This window comes from Excalfactoria chinensis, chromosome 7 (assembly GCF_039878825.1).
Source record: "Excalfactoria chinensis isolate bCotChi1 chromosome 7, bCotChi1.hap2, whole genome shotgun sequence".
In the NCBI taxonomy this organism is placed as follows: domain Eukaryota; kingdom Metazoa; phylum Chordata; class Aves; order Galliformes; family Phasianidae; genus Excalfactoria; species Excalfactoria chinensis.
The window spans coordinates 19264369-19290050 of NC_092831.1; positions in this window are offsets into that span (position 1 = coordinate 19264369).

A 25682-nucleotide genomic window follows, 5' to 3' on the forward strand; every position below is an offset into this window, starting at 1 on the left:
TTCCCCAGGACTACCCAGCATAAATTACCTGATGCTGAAATTGAGAAGCCCCTTCCCAGGCGAGGCACCCCACCATAATCAGTGGCTTCAGGGAATTGTTGTAGAAAAATCATTGAAACCATCAACCTAGTGCACAACAGCTGGAAGAGAGGCAAACAAGAAATAAAATAGCATTAGCAAGGGGATAGAATGGTGAAGAAGGGGTGATACGCTTCCTGTATGGAAAGATCCTAAATAGCTATAACGCTTATGGAGCATACTTAGGTCTTTTCTCAGGGCTGAGCACAGCCATGCAGAAAGCACAGCACTGCCTTGCAAAGGATATACTGTAGGGCAACAAAGATAATATCAGGTCTCCAAAATCTAAGCTGTAAGAAAAGGTTGAAGGAGCTGAGTTATTCTCCCTGGAAAATAACTGCCACAGCTGTGACCTAAAAGAAGTTTTCAAAATTATGGAGAGGCTGTGATAAAATTCTTAGCAATACCTTGGGTTACAGTGGTTAGACATTCACAAAAAGAGAATCAGAGGGTAAACAGTATTAAAAAAAGAGGTAAAAAGAGGAGGGTAACTAGTATAAAAAAGGGATTCAAGAAAAAAAATCAGAGAATTGAACTATTTCATGCATAGATAATAGAAAATACATATACTAATCACTCCTACTTAGGTCAACAAATGTCATTACTCTGGAGGAAAGTAGAGCTATTCTGGAGAAATTCCTCAGACAAATAAAAACATATTGCCCAGAAATAAAATTGACGCTTTACCCCGTTGTTCACTCCTGGTCAAAGAACAGCAACACAAGAGAAGCACCCCAAAGGTAGAATTACAGTGGAGAGACTGGGTGACATTCTTCTTTCTGCCTGGGAGATCACATCTTGAATTAAGTTCTTAGGTCCCAATTTTCCTAATCAGACACAGAGCTGAATGTGTCCCGGATGAGAGGCAGAAGGTTGTAAACCTCTACTGCTCTGCATCCCTTATCTGTGCATTCATAAATGGGGAGGAGAAATCATTGGAAGTTGTCACATCGACATGAAACCAATGCCATGAGCAGAGGAATCAGCAACCTGTAAATCCAGTAACTGATCTGGCTTAGGTGGGAAGGGGACAGTAACGGAGATAAAGCATCTGCACTTCTGCCCAGGATCTGATGTGGGAGAGGAGGAGCCTTTGTGATCCCCAGACAAGGAGAGGTACCAGGAGCCATCAATCCTGTCTGAAATGAGAAAGAAGAGAACACATCCAAGAGACTCTGCAGGGAGGGAACTGCTTCCCAGAGCTCTGGCAGAAATGCTGGACAAGCAGCTAAATTCCTTCCCAGAAACTGGTCTGATGACAACGCAATGCCTCCTGACTCCCTCCAGCCCACCTCTCGCTATAAATGTCAGCCTGCAGCCGTATTGGGCATAATTAGCCTATGATAATAAATTACCCACATTTTCAGGAAAATATTAGAGACCATCATTATTTGGAACAGAGCTGCATTCAGCTGCACAACCCTACCTAATATGATGGATGGAGCAGTCATAGCACTGAATACATTTATCTAGAATGAAGTGATTATTTCTGAGATGAACACAGTCAGAAATAAGTGCATATGAATCATATACTACTGCACACTGGAGAGTAGTGGAGTAGCAGAGGTTGTAGGTCAGCTGACCAGCCCATAGCTTTTAGTTGATAGATTATTTCACACGTATACCCTAGGATTTTAAGGCTCAGTCTCAAAATCCCTCTGAATTTAAAAACGATTCCATGTTTTCTATTGAAGAAAAAAAAAAAAAAATACAAGAAGAATCTTTTCCTTTACCTTAAAGATTTTTCTGTTATTCAACTCCACTGTACACTCACAAATAAAACATACTGCCCAAATAAACACAGGCAAGAACAATTAAGAAATAATTTTTCTAACAGCTAACTACTGTATGAAAGAGAACATAAGCAATGAGGGACTTTAATGTAAGAACTTCTTCATGCTCAACTGTCTGCAAGAGAAAAGAGAAGGCACTGCTGAGAAATTCCAACAGCTCTACAACAAATCTATGCAGTCCTTTTTAAATCTTAGTTCCCATAAAATCTTTGGCCTTTGCCAACCGCTTCAGTAAAGTGGCAGAAATCAACCAGAATCATGAGCAAGGCTTATAGCTGTGTTCTGTAACAATAGCCCAGCACTGGCAGCGATTGGCCTTTTTTCCCTATGTCACATTAGACATCAAGCTTGCATGCCTACATATGAAGATAAGCCTTCTGTACGGAGTCCTAGCAGACTCTGAACAAAGTTAGTTGCTTCAAACAAGGTGTATGAAGCAGCTTTTTGCAGCTCTATCTTTCTAAGATGCAGAAACATAAACATCATTTCCACAGATTCTGAATTCCGAGCATGCCTTTGGATGCATGTGGTACAGCGTAGAGACTGTTAACTCAAGGGGACCACAGCTTGTAACTCAAAAAAAAAAACCAAAAAACACTTAATCCAATTAATTTTCCAGTCATATTCCATGTTCTCATCATCATCATCCCTGGAAGACAGAGCATTTTCATCTCCCCCAACCCAGAGATGACCCCTCTGAAATTTTGCCCCCTAGAAATGTCTAGATTTCTGCTGATGGGATAAGTGTAATCAACTTGTTCAAAAATTTATTTGCCAACAGTAGTAATGCTAATATGGCATTCCCAGCTGTGAAATACTGGAAAATACAAGTGGTTCTCCTTCATTCTCAGAATGGAATAAATAAACCAGATGTGATTTTTAAAAGCTGAAATTACATAAGACTAAATGCATATTATTGGTCCAAATAAAAATTATTTATAATAAATTATATATATATATATATGAAAACCATTTTTTTGTTGCTGTGTTGGTTTTTTTTTTGTTTGTTTGTTTGTTTGTTTTTGGTTTTTTGGTTTTTTGGTTTTTGGTTTTTTTTTGAGATTTGACCAAAGTATTTTAATACATTCTGAACTAAGTAGCTGTTTCAAGGTAGAAATCAATGCTACCCCTACCAGCATCCATCCTAGTAATTGCAAGTTTCAGATACATATATATAAAATTTGCAAACACACAGCAAAAATTCAGAGATGTTCAATATTTTTCAGACAATCTGAATTTTTGTTTTCAGTGCTCAGTGTGTTTAGGAAGTAATGCCTGCTGAAAGCAGGATGTTAATAAAGCATAAAGCTGTCTGGCACTAGGATGCGTCACCTACACGGTGAATAAAAAATGGAGTGAGAAGGGAGGAGCCTCTTATGGCTCAGTCAAGTTAGTTTTCTTCTCACTGACAAAGACTTACCAAGAAGCAAGTATGGCAATGGATAGGTGTGTTGCTCTCTTTTTCATTCTCTTTGAGCATCAAACACAAAACATCAAAGCTCTTAAAGTCTTGACTGAACATTACTTCCTAAACACACTGAGCACTGAAAACAAAAATCCAGATTGTCTGAAAAATATTGAACATATTGAACATATATATATATATATATATGAAAACCATTTTTTTTGTTGCTGGGTTGGTTTTTGGTTTTGTTTGTTTGGGTTTTTTTTGGTTTTTTTTTTTGAGATTTGACCAAAGTATTTTAATACATTCTGAACTAAGTAGCTGTTTCAAGGTAGAAATTAATGCTACCCCTACCAGCATCCATCCTAGTAAAAAGACTGAGAGCGTGAGAAAAGGCAGAAGAGGGCAAAAAATAAGAGCAGGATAGCATGACTGTGGTGGGGAGGTATGGCCTGCTGGGTTTGGTCAGTGTGTTAATACAGAAAGGACAAATGGAGTAATGAGAAGATTACAGATTACGCATCTCAGCAACTAAAAATATTAGAGAGAATTTGACAAAATACCTTCTGTATAAACCAATAGTTTCAGAGAGTGCTTTTCAGACACAACCAGAAGGCACTATATGTTGCCTGTGCACAGCTTACCTACTGCAGCATGCACATTTATAAACACACGTACATGCATTACGATGCCTAAATAGACTCCTGAATAGAACCTGATGGTTAGAAGATAGGTTGCCAGGTCAGTTACAGCAGTGAACATTTCCTCTGTCACTGTAGAATAAAGTCCAAATTGCTTTAAAAGTGCTCAAAACCTTCCTTCATAAACTTCATTAAAATGAACTGAAATATGCAATAGAGATGTAACGATCAGCTGCTTTGCTTTTCTGATAGGAGTTTGACTCAAATCCCAAACCTCTGAAGGTATAGACAAATGGGAGACTTACTCAAATTAATTTGCCAAAAGAACAGGTAATCATGAAAATTATCCCAACACTTGATGACAGGGAAGCCCATGGTCATGCACGCCCAGTCACCCACACATCCTGTCACTGAAAACAAAGGATGCATATCAGAGCAGAATTGCTAGGAAACAACTGCAAAAGAGGTATTCGTACACAGGTAAATTAATTAGTAAATAAGAAGCAGCTTATGTGAAGCTGCTGCATCCTCAACAAACTCACAACAAAGCCACTAGAGGCAGCAGGTCAAAGACATAATTTTTTTCCTTGTCATTCTGCAGCTATGTTGCAATTATTCAGCGTAATGCACTAAATATGGGGTCGTGCTTTTTCAGCAAAGGGCAATGTCAAAAATCCATTTGACTTCAGTGGCAACAGAAATGGCCCTTAAGCATGCAGCTAGATTTTCTTCCATGTCCTCTAAGATGCAGAATTTAACACAATGACCTCAAACATTCTTTGTCATCTTTCTCTAAAGCTGTTAATAAGTACTGAGATTTGTCCTCCAAAATACTTGTCTAATTTTTTAATATTGGCTAGTTTAACTGAACATGTACTAACATTTTTAAAATGACTGTTTTGTGGGGGCTTTCCATATATAGCGAAGAGAAAAAATTGAGTTTTTAAATTTTCCACTAAGTATCTCCGTAGAGAAACCCAGAAGACTTTTGTTTGGATTGTAGAGTATGATACACTTTCAAATATACATTACATGATTTGTTTTATCCTAGACTGATTTAACTAAGAAGTGAGTTAAGGAGAGCTGAAAAGCAAGGCAGTCTTTACCCAAAGGTGAAGCAAAACCTGGGCCCTTGAACACCTCACGTCCTCCATGTCCCTGGAGCTGTGTCTGCATCCAACAAGCCCCAGAGCAAACCTTAATCTGAACTGCAGATAGAGGTGGAAAGCCAGAACTGCAAGGCAGAACAGGGAAAAATTTTGCCTGGGGAATGCTGATGAGTCTAAATAGTTTCCTGCCAGCAGTGGTACCAATGTGTGCCTTCAAACACAAAAGTCAGAGGAAGAGAAACATGTCACATCTGAGAGCATACCTACATAAATCCTTTCTTATGAATCATTTGCCATACACCTATCTTATGCAATGAGGTTGCAGACACCAAATATTTGAGATGTATTGATCTTGGTTTTGGCTGAGGGCTTATGGAAGTAGAATGGTTCGGATGGAAGGGACCTACAAAGATCAAGTCTAACCACTCCAGAGCTAACAAAATGTTAAAGTGCATCCCACTGAACATCCGTTACCTAGCATAACAACTAACACAGAGGACAACTGTTCACCTCTCTAAGTTTCTTAGGAGCACCGTGTAAATATTTTATATACCAAGAGGAAAAAAATTCAATGGAATTTGCTGGAAAAAAAATGTTTCCATCCAAAAATATTCTTTCTTAAAACAAGATCCTGACATAAGGAGTAGCTAATTCAAGAAAATTGCATTTACTTTAAAGCAGCACTGTCATAAACAGAAAACATGATCAGGTCCTTCTTTTAAGAAAGAAAATGTCCTGTGAACATACTGACACCTGTGAAGAGTTAAACTGGTCTATCAATTTGTAGTCATCTGGCTACATAAACCAGAGAAAATCATAAGCCTAAAACAGTCCATCATAAGTCAGCATTAATCTGGTTTGTAGTAACCTCTGTGCCTCAGGTTTCACGCTGGTTACATTTAAAGTTAAACATTATGGAAATAAATGAATACAGCTAAGGAAGTGTTGATTAGTGACCTCAGTCACAGCTATTGGATGTTTGATCCAGCTCACCAAAGCAGAATTAAGAAGTAGGAATGCTATTTTGTTGAATGAGCATTCACAAGTTATCAAGTTATAACTGAAGCCTTTTAAAGCCACAAAAGTTTATGTGACACTTATCTTCAGCTCTTTGTAGACTCTTAGCTTCAGAATTCATGTTTTTAATAGAAGCAGAGCACAAACCACTGCATTTTTGAGAATTCTGTTAAAGCTTGCAGGCATACCTCATTTTCAGGTTTAGTATCAGAAAGAATGGAAAAGGGATAAGGCAGAAAGTCCTTTTTCCCACAAATAGAGTAATTTTAAAATTACATCAGTGGAGAATTTAATATAGAAAAAATTTACTGATGTCATTGACACAAGCATGCCAATACACACCTAACAATTTCTACAACTTAACACTTTTGATCCCTTACATACACATCTCTAATCTATTTTGATTTTCATTCCCCACAATATCCCACGATTGTGAATTCCAGTCAAAAGGTCCCCAGATGCGTGTCTCGTTTCCTAATGTTTTTATCCCCAGACATTTTCAGATGATCACTGAATATGATGCAGTTAAAATATTACTATAAGAAAACATCATTGCAGTGGCTGTTATCGCAGTTCAAGCAGTACAGCTTATGTTTCCTAAAGTACTAGTAGGCTGTTAAAATATACCTTATACTTAATAACTTTATGTCATTTTTATAAAAAATGTATTCATGCTATAACCGGGGTTTAAAAATAAGCAAATTATTTCTCAGTTCTCACCCATTCCATGGTATTTCCTGCTAATCCACGTTTGCACTATGCACAGTCTCAGCTTTTTTTTTGATTGCTTACACAAGAGTGCTTCTTTTACTATACAAGCCTAATCTCACTCTGATGCCATATTTAATCATGGGAACATCCCAGTTTCTGTTTCTATGGCCACTCATATTAAAAAACTCTTCCATACTTTTTTCACAAAGGAGGTGCAAGAGAGAATCATGATGAAAGGGAACTAGTGGTTCCCTTTCCCTTTGATGGCACAACTAGAGCCATCAAAAGTTACTGCGCTATCACCACTTACCTAAAATGTGTATACTAACATTGTTCACCAGATAGAAAAGGGGAACATGCATTTACAATGGTTTTCTCAGACAGAAAAATTCAAGCAAGTGTTCTTCAGCATTTAAAAATACTTTGTATACCACATTAGTACATCACCCAACACCATTTTTTGTAACTCTGCATTTGTTCCCATGTGCTACAAAAGAATCATGAGAGATAAGTAATAAGTACCCCAGAGAAGCACATGTTTCTGCCTAAATAACATGCATTTGCTGGCATGTTAGTCATGCACTCAGAGAGAGCAATGTAACTCAAGCCTCTCCAGTCCTGTAAGAGCCCTTCCACTGAATTCCAGGCAGTTTCCTTTAGGATTACACAGACTTAGCACAGCAGTGCCGCATCCTCTCTTGCCATCACCCCAGCCTTGGCTCAGTCCTTCCATGCAGCCTGGCACCATCTCTCCTGCATAGTAGTACAAGATCCAATCCTTGTCAGATCCCCAATGCCTCTAACCTCAGCGCAATGCTTCCGATATGACTTGCTAACAAGGATTTGTTGAAATAAATTTTCCAAGACCCATGGGAAAAATTTAAGGTAGTGACAAGTGAATATATATTGACATCAGTAAAATCAAAGGATAAATATACCGGCACACAAACAGCATTCTCCCAGAAAACATGTCCTATTCTCCAAGTTTGCATTTCTGTGACAAATGCACAAACATCACTTTATGTTGCTAACCATGTTGTTCGAAGATAGTGTCTCATGTTTCTCCTTTACAGAATTTCCAGTTCAGCCTTTATGTCTTTGGAAATGGTCTAATATGTAAATGTCCTTCCACAGCCTCTCCAGAATAAAAAGGAGGTCTTAGGAATTGAAATTCTATTTATATTTATCATAACTTGATAAGGGGAGCGTGTGTTTATTTAAATACTCTACCATTATTTCTTCTTAACAACAGGCAGCTCTGAAGTGCAGTTATAAGTCTGTTTACACCACACAGATATCAAATTGACTTGCTAATGGTAACTTTTATTCGGTATCCATGGGTTACTGTGTCATGTGATTTGACATCAAGTACAGACAGTGCTGATTAGTAGCATCCAGTTCTGTCCATCTCTGTGCATCACTGAACCATCTGGTCATTTATTCACTAATAAGCCCCTAATGGCCCAAATATTCACCGGCCTGTCATTGTGACATGGCATAAAATGCCTACATCTTTCAACTTGCTTTGACATGTTGCTTGTTTCACATCAAAACCCGTCATTTACAGGAAAAGAGCTCAGAGGGGTAAAAACTTGACCTAATCTGCAGTGTTAACACAAAGACAGAGGCTTTGTTATCTGGTAGCCTGACTGAAAGCATGTAAATGGGCATGAATTCATTTTGTACATTTTTCCATGCTCATTTTACAACATTCTTTAAGTTTGGTATCATTCCTAATGTGGGTTTTTATGTGGGTTTAACTGTGAAATCTCTTTTCTTTATCTGTTAATATTCTTAGGAGTGCTTTACAAGAAACTGGATGCCCACAGACATTTTTCAGGTTTCTGTAAGGAGAATGCACATCAACAAAAATGCCTTGGAGAGTCTGGAAACTTTTCTAAACACCTCTATTATAAATTAATATGATTAATAATTTTTCATTCTGTTTTTCTCATTTTTTTTTTCCTAGATATCAAGAGACAGCATAATACTTTCTGCCCTAAAAAGTGAGAGACATATTAACTATTTCTAGTGCAGCACGTTACATTTTGCAGAGTCTTTCTAGATGAGAAAATCTCACAGTATATCACCTCACGTCAAGCACGCTATTACTTGAGACTTACTTAAGGTTCAGTAAATAAAAAAACCCTTCTTTTCAGTCCCATCATGCAAAACTGCTGGAGAAGAAAGAGGTCACAATCACCGCTTTATTATTTTTCTAATCATACTGGATATAGTCATAGTTAAAATAGTTTAAAAAAAAAGCAAACAGCCATTAAACTAATTGCTGTTGAAATCTTGGTTAATACATCATTAAAATGTGATTAAAGCATGATGTAATTGATTGTAACTAGAACACTTAGAGTGGTTTTATGGCTCTGCAGTCATTGGTGTGATGGGACACATAATTCACCCAGTGTGTTAGCTTCACTTGATGTGTGCCTCCATTGGCACACCAGCTTCTTGAAGCAAGCATACCCTGCTCAACAAAAACTTCCATTATATTGCCTTCTGGCTATTATACTGTTCACAAAATTATAACTAAAAAAAATGCAAAATTATTTTAACCTGATATTTTTTTTAATTTTTTTTCCTAAGTAACTCTGGATTTTTTTGTTGGGTTAGGTTTTTTTGTTTTTTGTTTGTTGTGGTTTTTGGGCTTTTTTGTGGTGTTTTATTTTGTTTTTAGGAGTTTTATTCTTGCTATTTGTTTGTAATTTTTTTCTGTTCTCAAATCATATGTCTGTTGCTACTGGTAGTCCTTGCTAATGACAGGAACATCATCCAGACAAAATCTTCTGCCTACACATGCTGGTAAATTTTTTCACAGTATTCAGGCCAGCTAATGAATCAATTTGAACGTTGGTATCTTCATGCTGAGATTCATTCAAGTTCAATTTTCATTTTGAAATAGTTTGCAATATTTACAATCAAACCCATACCCCAGCCTGAGGATACAGACACAGAATCTAGTAGGCGCATTTAAATGTTTCTACTTTTTGATTATTTACTTTGCCAATCCTTTCTGCACAATGTTGTTCTCAAGAGCACCAATATACACATTCACTCCTGTCTTACAAGCTTGACAATATCTTTTGCACTTACCCAGAGCCCTTGAACCCAGAGTGGACTGGAAAACAGTTGTGTTTTCTGAAAATATTGAGGTTTTGAAACTAATCTCTAATAATTCAACATTACAGCAAAATCCAAACAAGAGTCAAGTCAAGCAAGATATGAACCGCTATCTCTCCAACCTCTCCAGGTGGGTGTCTTATTCAAATGTCCTTAATTCCACTTGCTCAAAGAAGAATTCCATCCCATGCAAAATCTTTTTAACATTTAATTCAAGCAGAAAACTGCCACGAAAAAAGTCTGTTTTGATAACCTGTCATTTTCTGATGGAAAAAGCAGTTTTGTCAACAACACAAACCACGACTGAACCAAGACATATTCCCATTTGTGGAAATAGGACTAACAGACACTAATATGTGACACGTAGTTTTTTCAGTCTCTTGTAGGATTTGTGCTCTAGTTCTAAATTTTTAAATCTGCAGAGCATTCTCAAATCAGCTTCACAGTAATGTTACATAAAGGTAACTGAGTACCATTTTCAGCTCAAAAGTGGATTTTTTGCCCTTGTTCATGCTTTTCAAATTTCTAGAGCTAAATAACTGCATTTGTTATAGAGGAAAAAGGATGCATTCTACCTATTACAGTTATATTGTCTGTTCTGAAAATTTTCGTAACATTAAAATCTTTTTCAGATATTAATCCTTTGAAATTCAGCTTTTCAATTCTTTGTGTGAAATGTGTTTAATTATTTCAAATGCAGTTGGCATAAAAGCGACAACTTGAAATAAGTAAATCAGCCTAACAAAATCATTTTTTCACTACAGAAACAGTTGAAACAAACCATGCTGCTAATACAGGGAAAAAAAAGCAAAACAACAACCCTGGAGTAAGAGAGTGATCGTCAACCACTTCCACGGCACTGACCGTCCCCAGGAAACATGCTCTATTTGTCTAAGGGGCAGCCTCTGAGACAAATCCCAGTTCCACTCAGCACCTAATAAGCTCAAGCTCACCGCCAGCTCCCACAGAATAATGCTGATGGAGTGGGAAATGTGTGCTTATTTTTGAGATTTAGGAAGAAACCTCCTCAGAAGTGTCACACCACCAACTGAAACACTGTTTTTCCAGGAGGATGAGGCTCAGAACATTTAAAATGTATCCTGAAGAGCATGCTTTATCAACTGCTGCATATTACAGGATTATGTCTTTAAACACAAGGATGTTGTCTGCAGCAGATACGTAGATACACATGGCACATTTTCAAATCAAAGCAACACAAATCATTTCAACAAGTGTAAGTGTGTCATACAGGGACAGAGTGATAGCTATTGGGTGGCGAAAGCTGTTACCGTCAGCTGCCCATTTTTTAAGCCCAGAACACTGTTGTCAAATCTCCACTTTGCTTTTAGCAGTAGAAAGGCAAGATCAAGTGTCTAATGTGCTCAGTTAATAGCAGAGAAACAAACTCATTTCATGAATGCAAAGGTATTTGAAATACAGGCAAACCACTTTAGCCAGATCCCTTCAAATCAGAGTTAGTGGAACATAGCACCTGCTGCTTTCATAGAAACAAAAGAAATCAGAAAACAGAAACAAAACAAAAACCTTACAATTGCGAGCCTATTCCTCTAACTTGAAAGCTATTCATTTTTCAGGAAAATGCTTTTTTTGTTATTGTTGGCTAATCCTCTATACTTAATAGAGAGTGCCACAGAGTGAAAAAGCTAGCTAGTAAGTATTAAAAGGAAATCTTATAACCTGCCTATATACAAGATAACAAGATGGCATTCCTATAGCACTACGTGATGACTTAAGGTCATATACCACTCAAACTGGTATCCATAAATTTTAGTTTTTAAAAAAATCGTATGTGCCCAAGTAAGAAACACATAATGCCCATGTAATTCAGCTTGTGGTTCCTGGCTATGACTTTGCTCTTGACAGCACAACTGCTTTCCTAGATTTGCTTTGCAGACAGTTTGATTCTCTCTGCTCTTCCGAATAAATACCAGACCTTTAATGCTAGTAGCATCAGGAAATGATTAGTAAATAATTCCCCCCACTACATTTTTTTTTTTTTTTTTTTAAGATGTTTTCAATTCAATGAGGTAACATTTGTCCTGAAAATATCCATATATTCATACATAGAAATAAGTGGGAAAGTGGCACTTATACAACCAGCTAAAATAGAAAGCATTAATACAACATACTTTTAGATTAGATAACCTTAGAATTGTACTTCTTAGCCTTTTCCATAATTACATCCTAATTCTGACATCTATGCATTCACTTAACTTTTCATATATAAATATTTCTATCAATTTAATATGTATCCAAGCCTTTGAAATATTAGGGTCTCAGCATAAGGCTAATTAGATACAAATAGCATTAGTAAGTCTTTTAGTGTCATCAGCTGCCCTATATTTGAAGCTAAACATGCCTACTGCCATGCCTAATTGTTGTTTTCTTTTAAATATTCTGCTTGTAAATGCAGTGGTGAAAACTGAAGTTTAAACTTGCTTATTTGGGTATTCAGACCCAAACTGATACACATTATAAAGAAATAAACACTGTTTATTAATGCAGAAGAAATACTGCTGGTACATTAACCACGCTATAATTAAGAACGTCAAAAATAACATATGCCTCTGCATTAGCAGAGGCACTGTAAGCGCACACTGTGTGCACACAGACAAGAGACCAAGTCTGAAGAATTCAGGCCCATTATTGCTTATAAGCAATGAAAGGAAGCTCTTTAATTTAATATATAACAATATGTAATTATATTGAAAGCTAAATGAACAGACTTACAATACCCATACAGTGATTTGAGGCACAGAACTAAATTTCTGATATCTGCAACAGACACCATGACTTGGCACACAGCTCTGTGAGTGCAACCACTAATACATGCGATTAAGGATGCTCAACACCAGGCTAAGCACTCTTCACTCTGGTCTCAAAGTTGTGCTTTTTTCCTGCAGTAATATTAGGTATTTTAACGGATGGTGGAGAAGAGCCAAAGAACACATCTTCCACCTCCGTGACTGCATGCTTGTGTACATGTGGAAAGCTAGCAGCCTCCTCGCACACCCAGACTCACCAGTCGCTCACATAGATCTGATCCCATGTTTGCTTCCTGATGCAATTAACTGATAAAAGTGATTATCCACGGGTCACCAAGAGATGACTGCTACCACAAACCAGAATAACTGGGAGTGAGAACACCACAATGCTCTGATCCACTACCAACTTATGAGACATGGTTTTGTGATATAAACATTGCATGGTGTAGTGATAAACCTTCAGATTTATCTGAAGTATCTGAATTTGCTTGTTCAGCAACAGAAGGTTTCCTGTACCTTTTTTCGATCTGCTGTATCAGACACACATTCTAATGTCCTTAATTGTTGTCAGACACTTGTGAAGATGACAACTTCATTTGCAAACGTGCTTTCTGTAAATCTTCTACTGCAAAAAGAACACCAATATTGTCCCCTCAGACAGTCCGGTCAGTGCTTTCAGACAAATCTCTTGTTCTGGAAATCTCCTTGCTGGCAGTCTACCTTGAGACTTTAGAGATATCCTCAGATCTATGATACATACAAATTAATCCAAAAATGCAACTTATTGTTGTACAATTATTCTAAAAGCGAAGAAAAAACACAAGCTCTGGGGTGCTCAGAATCACCCATTCTTCAGAAAAGAGAAGACTCAATTCAAATTAAACCAATAGTACAAGCATTAGTCTCACTCTCTACCACTCATGTAAGTGAGCAGTCATCTGCAAGACATGAGCAAAGAGCCCTTTCCTAAAGATCTCACATAGGCAAATCTATGCCTAATGTGGATCTGACCTTGTATCTTCTGTTACATAACACGTTCAAAATTCAGTCCTCAGAAGGAAGCATCAGGGCAAATCTCTCCCGCCTTGTACAAAATGACTGCCTTTAAGAGAAATATGAGCTGTCTGCAGCTGGCTTAACTCCAGAATTAATTATCTGAGATTAGCGACCTGTATGAACCTTGCTGATTTCAAGGAAATTCACTCAACAGGCTCCAAAACAAATGCAAAAACACAAGATGTTCACACTGACAACTCCAGATAGTGGAAGGTATTCTTCCCTCCTACAAGATCACAGGAGAAAACTCAGAACAAGCATTCACTAGGAAGGTGCCACCCAAGGGTTTAGGGTACTCCAAAATTGAATCTGTCATTTTTAACTCTTTCCTTCCTGCATTTTCTTTGTTTTTTAATCCATCTCCTTCCTTCTCCACGTCCCACTCCCAGCAGTTCCTAACAATAGAGGCTATATCCTGTCAGTTTTCAGTGGGTTTGGTTGGTTGGTTGATTTTCTACCTCATTCTGTTTTCTGTTGATCACAGTTGGCAGCAGAATTTTTGCCATGGCCATTGTGCAGGACAGTTGCAGAGAAGACTGTAGTTCACCATCAGATAATTTTCAACAATATTTAGGCCATGGCAGTTAGAAATGTTTGTGTGTTCAGGACACCCACTGACATCTGACAAGCAGATACTGGTATCTCAGAATAGGAGCCAGGATCATTCACAAATTTATGCTATCTGTAAGGAGCTTCATCATACCTGCGCCTCCCAGGTGCAGTGGAAGACTTCATCCCACAGAATCCGTTCAAGCAGCAATGTAGGTGTTCTTCAAGTTGGGGTTTTTTTCTGTTTTCTAGTGAAATAAGAGTTAAAGATGAATTAGCAGTTTCCAGTTAACTTTAGAGAAATATAAGGGGTGCTTACTTTAGACTACACAGCCAAGCAGAGCTGCCAGGCAAGAAAAGTTTGAGTCTTGAATGACTAAATTTCTAGAAAGAAAATGATCAGTCTTGGCACCTTTATGTCCTTTTAATTCCCACCTACTGTAAGAACAAACAGTGCTGGGCAGCATTCCAGAAAACACCGTTGAAACAAAGGAAGTATTATATAGAGAGCTCTAACTCCCACAAACATGAACCAAGACCCTGAAGTAAGTAATCTGTATTTATTCGTATGCTTGTCTGCTGATGGAGCCTAACTTTTATGTTAGAAATTCCAAGACTCAGACTTCTGTCTGAGTTTATACTAGTAATATTCTGTTCATAGTAAAAATTGTATCAACCTCTAATATTGCCTCTTTAAGTCAGAAGAATGATCTTCATTTATGATTAAATCCAATGCATACGTAAGTGGCACTTACTGACATAAGCTGCAGTGTCTTCTTTATTGAGCTGTCTTTCTAGAACAACAGAAAATAGATTGACTGAATTAAAATGACTGGAATATGCCCATATACACCATACAGAGCTAACAATGTAATGCAGTTGCAGAACTCCATTAGGTACACAGAAGGAGGACAGAGGGAAGGTGCACTGACTCATAATTAGTCAAGCTTGCACTTTTTTTTTTTTTTAAATAGCTATCCAGAGTCGGTGAAAGAATGACCATATATATGTGTGTTAGCATTTCTCTATATTGTAATAGTACATTTTTGCAGCACATTCCATGGAAACACTAAGCACTCTTTACTTTTTTGACTGAAAATATGTCAGAAGTAGCTGTAAAACTGGTCAAGCATTTATAATTTAGACAAAATCACCATTTTATAATGCTCTGTGGTGTTGGACCATTCTAGAAAGGCACTTACCAAAGCTGCTAGGCAAGAAGTGTTCTCATGTCACAGACACGGCATCAGAGAATAGGTCATTTCAGGAGATTAGCAGCACATACACTGATAATCTTCTCCTGTGACAAATAAGTGTTTTTCCATGATGTTAATCAGAGCAAAATTTCCTGAACTTCATTAATGCTCACACTTGCAGACCTTTCACAAGAGATAAGAAAATTCTTATTTATTGTCTGAGTGAAAGGAAAGCCCTCTGTGTATTTAACACACGTTTTATTTGTCTTTAAAATATATTCAGACATTCCTGTGCAGTTTGTTGCTAATGCTTAATGAGCCAAATCCTTTTAGCTATTTGTCCACAGCTATAAAATTCTCTATTGGCCTCTTCCTCAAACTGGAGGTTTCAACCCCTACTTAATAATAGCTGCCAGAGAAAAACAGTAGCTCCAAAGGCCCTCCCAGTACAACCTCGAAGCCCACTGCCCTTGCACCTTGCTTGTAACTGATGGGGAGTCTGAATGGAAACATGCAGAAGTATGTAAGAAGTGTGAGAACCAGCCTCCAGTGCAGGTAGCCCCAGAGGCAGGCAGGACAGCATCCTGATTCCGCCTCTATATGAAAGGTCAGATCAGGTGACCTCTAGAGGCCATCTCCACACTCCCAATTCTGTGTTCATGCACCTGCAAGAAATCCATCAGCTACGTAAGGCTACAGGGAAAGTCCAGTGAAAAAATTATTTGCAATCAAAAAAAAAAAAAAAAAAAAGAGAGAAACTCAAAACTACATAATACTCTCTCTTAACTGATGCTTCTCACTATTCTGTTTTTCATCCCAACACACAGTCACAGGCTGCTGTGGGGCCCCACACTATGCACTCCTGGGGGTGGATAGCCCTGCACATTGCATTCCCTGTTGGATGTCCATCTTGAGGGCATTGTGTACGTCATCATGATTGCAGGCATGACAATCTGCTTAGCAGGCAGACAAAAATTGCTTGCATCAGCTGGAGATGCAGAACTTTCCACAGCAGTCCCATACAGGGAGCTTTGAAGTAATTTGGCATGGGAGTGAAGAAAGCCTGTAGAAGACCAGGTGAGATTCACTATCCTTCCCCAAAAGCTCCTTTGCCAAGTATGCAGTCAGAAACCCCTTTCAAGGCTGCTCAGTCGCTGTCAAGACATAGCCACACAGTGCTGTGATCTCAGGGGCAGAGGGGACAGGGCTGCCTGTGTGGTCAGCAGCACATGGAGTGAATCCCCAAGTCCTCTTGCCTTGCAGCCACTAGGACACTGCACAGCCTTCCCAGCTCCCAAGGTGCTGCCAGCAACATGCACACCACAACAACAGCAGTAGCATGAACTCTAAATCTGTTAAGACGCAGAAACCTTAGATGAATACAGCACTACTGGGAAATAAAAACTAAAAGAAATTGCAATGTAACCAATCCTGACTTCCTTTAGACAAGGCAACTAAAGAAAGTACTCTCTATAGGCTATTTGGACACCTTATTTAAGTTTAGTAAGAGGATCTGAAACCATAATTATGGTCACATGGAGATATCAAATAGCTCAGTTATGTCAGAAATCACTTATACAGGAATATTTATTTTTGTGAAGGATACCAACGAACACCTATTGGCTTAAAAATAGGATTTTAACACACAACAAAAGTTGTAACTCCCTCTAAGAGTAAAACTAAAAAAGCCAATGCCAGAACCTTTAGCCAGAGATACTCCTAGCATGGTCATGAATTTACATCTTACCAGAAGCTCTTCCACTAAACATTTAGTGAAGCACATCTTTGGATCTTAATTTTCCCCAGATCTGGTACTGAGTCGATCTGTAATAAATAAAATTTTCAGCATTGAACAGATCTGTCTTAGGCCCTGGAGTTCTATAATCACTGTATTTTTAAATTTCTTTAAAAATTCAATGCAGTTGTCAGATACATGCTCATTTTAGTTATGCATAGGTGGGTTTGCAGTGACATCAAATATGCAATTAGCCCATTCCCAGGTGAACATTCTCTGCAGATATGTCACTGGAGAGTCCCTTTCACATCCCTGTCTGTTTAGAGGTAGCAATAAACCAGTTGTCGCAGACTTCACACTTCAAACTGATTTCTAAAGCTGTGCTTCAGCAATACCTTCCCATGCTCCAGTACTGGTGGTGCTGGAACATACCCTGCTGCAACCACATGGATGGATACCCTGAACCTTTTTTTCTTGGCAAAGGGGTGTAGCAATGATAACAACCAACACAGGAAAGTTGCCAATGAATCATTACGCTTCTAAAGGACAAATCTGTGAAAATCAGTCAGGCAGGCACTGGGAGTGGTTTAGGATAAGTAATCCCGTTACTAATGGGGATAAAACTTCCCTAGAACAAGTTTAACTCACTTCTTATTGAAGAAAACCTGGGCATCTCAGTGCACATGAGGTACCATTGCCACTGACAGAGTCAAAAAATGCCAAAGTCCAATCCTCCACAGTAAAGGTCAAAATGACCTGGCTTTAGGGCTAAATCTGCAGTCCTCAACCCAGGTTCACGGAGCTCCAGCTGACTAGTGACAATTAACCCAGGAGAGCATCTCTCTTCACTTCAGCACACAGAAAGCATCACCTACCAATCAGTCATACAAAGGAGGGATTGCGCCCTCCTTTGGGTATTTCTCCCAGCACCCCCTCACAGGTTTTGGTTATACACAGTGTAGAATTCTGCTATAACCTCAATGTCCTCCTGAAGACCGTGCCACTCTGTGGGTGCTCCTGTGCCAGCTGCCAGCACCCCTTGTGTTCATCACCATGGGACGGACCACAAGGCACTCCCCAAGGCTTTACAATCAGTGAAAATCAGCACCAGCTTCACAATTCTGGCACAACATGTCTTCCCTTTGAAGTCTGGTTGCTGGTTTTTACAGTTCTATTTTTAAAATGTATTAAAGATGTTTAAAAGTGGCAGGGCCTTCCAATAAAAGCCATGTTGTCCAGAATCAGGATGCTGGTCCCAATTTAAACTGGCTGTTAAACAATAGCATATCCATATAAAAGTGGTCAGATTTGCAAAATACCCCAGACTGATTGAACATTTATTATCCAATTTTTCTTTTTTTTTCAGGTCTTCAGAGGTCATTATCTCTTTATCTTGTTTTGTTTGCCTACCAAGCTTCCCAAAACTACCATACGGAAAAGGGAGTCACTTACCATATTTGAAAAGCTACTGTTAACAGGAAATACTAAAGCACACCAAAGGAATGATGCTAACAAAGATTTAACATCTCTCTTGGCTGCATGCACATTTTAAACAACAGCTTACAATGCCATCACAGCTCTTTCTTCTGAAACACACCCGGGATACACTGCAACCAGCTTCTGGTTTTTATCATCAGGCATTTCTATTTCCCATTGTAAATTGGACTCATATTTAAAACTTTATATCCATATCACGTTGGATTTTCTGTTTTGGAGAAATAAAGGAACATAGATGGGACAGCGGCTGGAGGAGAGCATCTCTCTAAGGAGGCACAGAGAAGATCCAGGGTCTGCCTGGAGTCTGCAGACCTTCGCCTGCGACTGACCTCCTGTTTCTGCTGCAGTCCTGGGTGAATCATTTCACATCTCCATCTGTCTCATCTGCTTAGACTGAACTCCTTAGGGCAGAGCTTTTGTTTTGCTTTGTGTATTTATGCATCTATTTATGTTAGTTATTTTCTAACTCCAAAATTTAAGGTGATAATAGAAACTAAGCACAATACATGAGTAAAAAATACAGCAGAAGAATGTGCAAGGGGATTGAGGTTGATGATCCTGGAAAAGTCAACCTCCATATACATCTTTTGCCAAGATTTTCATCACCACACTTTGTATTTCCACAATCTGTACACGCATCTTGTAACTATTTCCCAGCAACATGCAACTAAAACAGGCTTCCTACCCTATCAAATCCCACCACATCACATAATTCAGCCATAAAATAAAGCTCAACATTAACATCCAAAAATTGACGTTATTTTCTAAAGTCTTTGGCAAGTAAACGTGATAAAAATCAAATGGAAATCTTGGATATAAGTAACTTCTATGGACTTTCTCTCCCGTCAATACCTTCCCTATATAAGTGGTAAAATATCTGTTTCCTGTTCCACAGACTGGAAAATGGGAGCAAAGGACAAGTAACTCAACCTGCCCAAGGTGACAGCTGACTTGCTGTCCTCTGCAGTGGACCACACAGCTTGTCAGGCAAATTGCACTGTAACAGCGAAGTCGTTAGGCCTCCAAGATTCACGGTTAGCAAGCATTCCTAAAATTCTGATTAAACATTTTCTTTCCAAGTAGTTTTAAATTGGATGTGTCATTTTGTAAATGACAGATTGCTACTACACAGTAAGGGAGCGTTTTTTTAGTCTAGGACAGCAAATACTTGAATACATTGGCACCAAGTTTCAGATTGTTCTTGCTACTGAACTCTTGCCAAAAATGATGTATTTGTGCCCTGCTTCTGGAAACATAAAATCTGCAAGTGGGCTTGGTTGTCTTTAGTAATACACAGAGTACCAAAAAAGAGCATTAAATTGTCATTCAAATAAAACACTAAGCAGATCAAAGAAATACATTTTCCCAGAAGTACATATGATTATCTGTCAAGACATGAAACTGGAAAAAAAGAAAAAAGAAAGAAAAAAAGGAATTTTGGCAAGAAAATTACACAAACCAAAATAATGAATACCTACCAAACAGAAAAACAGACTCTAGACATTAGTAAAGTTGAACAGATGTGTGGAGGGACACTGAGTATTTTATAGGATGGGTAACTACATTTAATGTATTTGCATAATTTACCTTTAGTTCCTGTTGACTGGTAGGGATATCTTTAAAAGAGTGGGCTTTAACCTTCACACAACATATGTTAACTCAAAGACTTGGTCTTTTTCATTGCTTTTATGAGTTCAACTAGCTGAAACCTATCACACCTCCAACACACTAAAGAAATCCAGAAAACATGGAAGAAAGAAAAAAACACTATTTGGACAGCTGAAGGGAGAATTTTTCTGGTCATTTCACTGGTAGCATAAAGGACTTGAGAAAAGAAATCACAATGATGCCAGCTCGTAAAGCAAAAGGAAGAGCTGGAGTGTTAAACTGCTTTTTGTGAACAAGTACTCAGGCACATCTTTTCCATCTCTGGATGAGGACTTAGTAACACTCTATACTGAACACACACACACACACACACACACACACACAAAAGAAAAAAAAAAAAAGAAAAAAAAATCACTGAAAAATGAGCAGTAAGACAGTAGACACCCCAGTCTCCAGTACTGCCATATTTTTCTATTCCATCAGCAGAAAGGCCCACTGCAAAGCATGGCACAGCATATCAGGCAGGTTTCTGAGAAGCCCAAGCTGAGTAAAGATATGGCTGGATGCAAACATATGTAGTTTTAGCACAACCATATTATAAACTGGATAAGCTGAGCCATGACCAGGAGGTATCGTTAGTAATATTCAGTGCCAAAACCTCATCATTTTGGGTAGTCTGTGTCAGCTCTCATTTTCTGTTGTTATACTCTGGTTCTTCAACTTCTGGTTAATAACTGTAAGCAGCAAGATAAAATTCTATCAACTATAAACGTGCTCTATTAATTCTTTAGTAGTTTGAATGTAGTCTTGGCAGTTCACCCACTGACAGTCAAACCGCATAGAGGTCTTAGAATGTTTTGCCCCGTTTTGAGCAGCACATCTACCAGCATGTCTTTGCATTGCAGTACTAGACCCAGATTACTCAACAACTTCTGAATTTAAACTAATTTGGACTAAAATCCTGCTAATTCCATTATTACTGCAGATTTATTTTTAAAACCAACTACCTTAGTCTGCACATCTTGTTTTAACCTACAAGCCACAGATCTAGGATAACACTACCTCACCACTTGCATTTTCAATGGGTTTCTGCAATCAGTGCTACTACTGCTAATTTTTTTTTCTTTAACATCAGAGCAAAAAAAGCAAAGGCACAAGTGCATCATTACACCAAAATAAATAAATAAATAAAATAAATGCCTTTAAGATTCTGATAAAGAGTGGTGCTCGAGGGGTGGCATGTTTTCTTTTGAGAATCTGCTGCTGTAAACTGGCTTCTGGAGCTCACTATCCACATGCAATCTTCCTGGCCTGTATGGGCAATCATAGCACTTCATTGTCCAGTGCTATCATTACAATATTGTTATCATCTGAGCTTGAGTCTGACACTTTCTCTAAGACCTTTCAAATAACCCCTTTACTAGGCTTCAGTACCAAACCATTCAGGGCAAATCTCTGCTTTGTGCTTGTCAGCCTTAATAGACTGGATGTCACTTCTGCCTGTACGAAGTGCCCGCTCTTCAGCTGTCAGTCAGTCCTTGCGGTGTCAGCTGAGAGCGTGGCTGGAGCTGCTGGATTAGAGGGTAGTTACCACAGCTGTCAGATTACTGACAACCTGACACCCGCATCCCCAACTTCCTTTTGCTGCATTTGGTTTCCATCGAGCTCCTTGGACCTTTCTTAAGGTGGATCCATCTGCTCAAGTTAAACTGTAAATGTTGTCACCAGCAAGGAAAGTTTTGCTGCTCTTGGGGGCTGCTCTGCCTTCACGTGCTATCAGACACGTGCTATCAAACACCATTTCTAAACTTTTGCTAATTTCTGTGTAGAGAAAAATCAGTTTTCTCAAACCTCTGTGCTACTGTTGTTCTTTCTGCAAACTGGGATTTTGTTCCCTCTTACTCCACCTCCAGTTCTACAACCCTTATTCATTGCCACAGGTACAGCAGTTCCAGTATTGCTAGCTAGCTCTACCACGTGGTATTCAAAGAGCTTTTTCAAGAGATCTTGAAACACTGACATACCCTGAAAATTCTTTGTTTCGGATGAACCCTCAATTTTTATTTGCAACTCTTCTACAAGTGTGCAAACAAAGATTTTCCTTTTTAAATAGAAATTGCAAATTTAAATAAGATGGCTTGTATATAAAGAACTTTACAGACATTCTATTAGTTCATCAACAAACAAGTGTCAAATGTAGAACTAAATTTTCTTTTTTCTTTAGATAGAAATTCAATTACAATGCGTGAACTTTTCTACATTTTCCCAATTTCTTTTCAGTGTTTTCACTCTTATTACATTTCACGCTTGTGCAACTACTGCCTTGGAAGGCAGGCAGATGTGATTATGGATACTCCACACCTCCTCTAACCCTGCTACCAAAACGTCAGTGGTTCTTTTCCTGAAACCAGAAACTGAGTAATTCAGACCACAGTGCCATCAGGAGCATGCTGCTGTGGCAGCCTGGGTGCAGAGCAGCCTCCAAGAGCTCTTGCAGGACTTGCACCATGCAAGCACAGCCTGTGACAGCCATCCTTGGGGTTAGTGCTTCTCTGTACACAGATGCCACAGTTACTATCAAGATGCAGATAATTATCAGTGTGAGGCTTGATGTCTATCTATTTGTTAGAAGAAACTAGCAAAGGCTGATAGTGTCAGAAGTTCAATATCTTACTAAGCTATTTCCATTAAGAAACAGATTGGGTTGTTATCAATACGTTATACTTAGGAAAAAAAAAAAAAAACAAAAAACAAAGTAAACATAAGGTTTGCCATGCATGTTCTTTTGATTTGTACAAGTTGTCACCTCAAAAAACATCACAGAAGTACGTGTCAAAGCCTGCCCTTGTTTTTAAGTGCCATTATGCTCTTTCCTAAGTTCCAGGCATTTTCCTTGGTTTTCCAATTTGGAGTTTACCATATTGGAAACTGAGCCAATACTTTGTAAGATCTTTGGGCTTTAGCCTTTTGATCTCATGATAAAAGACATAGCTCTGACATTTCCCAACCATGTTTCTGGAACAGAGCACTCCCTCATTAAATCAGTTACAGGAAAAGATAACAAGCACCTCCAAATTTGCAACAAGATTTCAAGAACATGCATGGGAATTGCTTTCTTTTGATGATATCTGCTGCAGTGAGCCAACTTTATTTAAATATACTTAAAATATTTATTTTAATTCTAGAGGTTCTCAAAACATTGTACTGTAATATATTTTTAAGTGAAATGAGGGTTATAAAAATGCATTATTAATCCAATTCAGCTGAACAACTGTCAGAAATGCCATACTTAAATCCATTTGCAGAAATTAATGCACAATATTACCCAGTAGATAGCAAGGCACAATTCACAGTAGTGGGTGAATCCCTGTTTGAACAGATGGGCTGAAATGTTGGGATATCAAACTGACTAATTTGGGTACTTCCCAAGTAACCTCCACAACCATGGGTGTGCTATTATTTTTCCGACTGCCAGGTACAGTTACAGAGCAAAATCGAGCAGCACTCCTCCATCCACTACGTGCAGCACCTGGACATCATTCACAAAATTAACCAACCCAAGGAAAGAGGTCTACAAACAACAGCCACACCTTCCTCTTCAAGACAAAGCAAGGAGATGTCACATCTCCAACATGCCAGAGAATCTTCTTTTAACCCAAGTGGGTTTAAAGTCAGACCCAAACAGGGATGCATCCACTGCTCACCAACTTCCAGGTAATTTCTGGCCTCTTTCCATCAAGCTCGTGCTAAATTGCTGGTGAAAGCTGCTACAATGCCTCATACCAGCAAACTGAATCTAGAGTTCATCTGGAGACTACCAGTGTTAACTTTTCCTCAATGAGGCCTTTATCACAAAGGCTGCTTCTCTAGGCAACTACCTAATGAAAGCAGGGAAAAGAGTTAACCTTCTGCAAAGGTGGCAGAGTCAGACATGGAAGTACATCGCTTTGACAGAAGTCTTCTGTGCCAGTACGATCTCCTGCCCAGTGCTTTGCCCCAGAGGATAGGAAAGCCTTGAGAAGTGATCCCCAATAGCTCAGACCACTTTGGTCTCCTGATAATCCATGTGGCTGCAAATCATGCCTCAGCTTCTCAGTGAACCCAACGAGAAGCTTAACACAAAACAATTCTGCTCAGCCCCTGGAAGACCAAGGACTTGAAAAAAGGAAGTTTACTGGCAACAGTAAACTCTGGACTTATATTTTTATACCTAAAAAGAATGCTTTTGTTAACAGCATCTGCTGAACTTGGTAGTAAGTAATACTAAGCTGAGGTATCCTGGTTTATATAACTCTCCATTACAACGCCCACTATATATTTCTTTTAAGAACACTACTGGCAAGTATAAAATATTAACAGATTCCCTTCTAAATTTCTTTTTTTTTTTCCCCCTAATAAAGGCTTGTGAGTTACAGAAGTGCAAAAAGTGCTTTAAACCTCTTAATTTGTTTTGTTTACTTCTATAGCTTAAAAAACAGCCAATTGTTTTTAATTGGTTTAAAAAAAAATTGCTTGAGGCAGAAAACTAGAAAACCAATCTTCTGTCTGGAGTAAATTTTTACAGCTGCCTTTTAAACCTCTGAAAATAGGGTTTATAATGGAAGTGCTGACACAACCTTATCTACAATATATCAGTGTGAACTGTACCACTATAATAAGCAGTTATTATGTATGTGTAAAAATAATGAGAGCCAGTGTCTGAGGAGAGTTAATGTAAAATGCTAAGCAATTGTGGTTGGTTACACAGTATAGGTTAATATTCTTTCATATAGCTACACTTTTTCCCCTTTTGTCCTCCAGAACTCCTAATGAAAATTTTGATACCTGACGGTAATGATAAGCAGCCATTCACACGTCCTTTGTGTCAAGGCTAGAGCATTAATGCTTTCCTTCATATAACATTTTGCATAGCCTAAAGCATCTATTAAAATCCTTTGTAAAATTCATGAAACAAAAGTGGTGGGTTGAGTCTAGTGGGAGAGCAAGTAAGCTGCTTATTAGCAAAAAGTCAAAAACACAGGGCCAATTACAGATCTGAACAAGAAGGGCTACAGAACAGCACGGGGAGTAATTCTTTCTTCAGCCCAATGGGCTCAAGTGAGAGGCAACCTAGATAAAAATATAGCAAATATTCTAAGCAGTAATTAAACTAAAATGTTTGGAGTTAGAAACAGCTCTATAACAACTGAAGGATATGCTCAAGTAAAACAATTGTCTGGTCTCACATAGATGCTAAATTGGAAGGATTTAAGACTGCTCCCTAAAGGAACGACTAAGGGGTAGTCAAGAGGAGCTGTGAGCTCAGGAGATATGTAAAAAAATCTGTTTGGTATTTCAAATGCTATAAATTAGATAAAAAATGAGCTTTT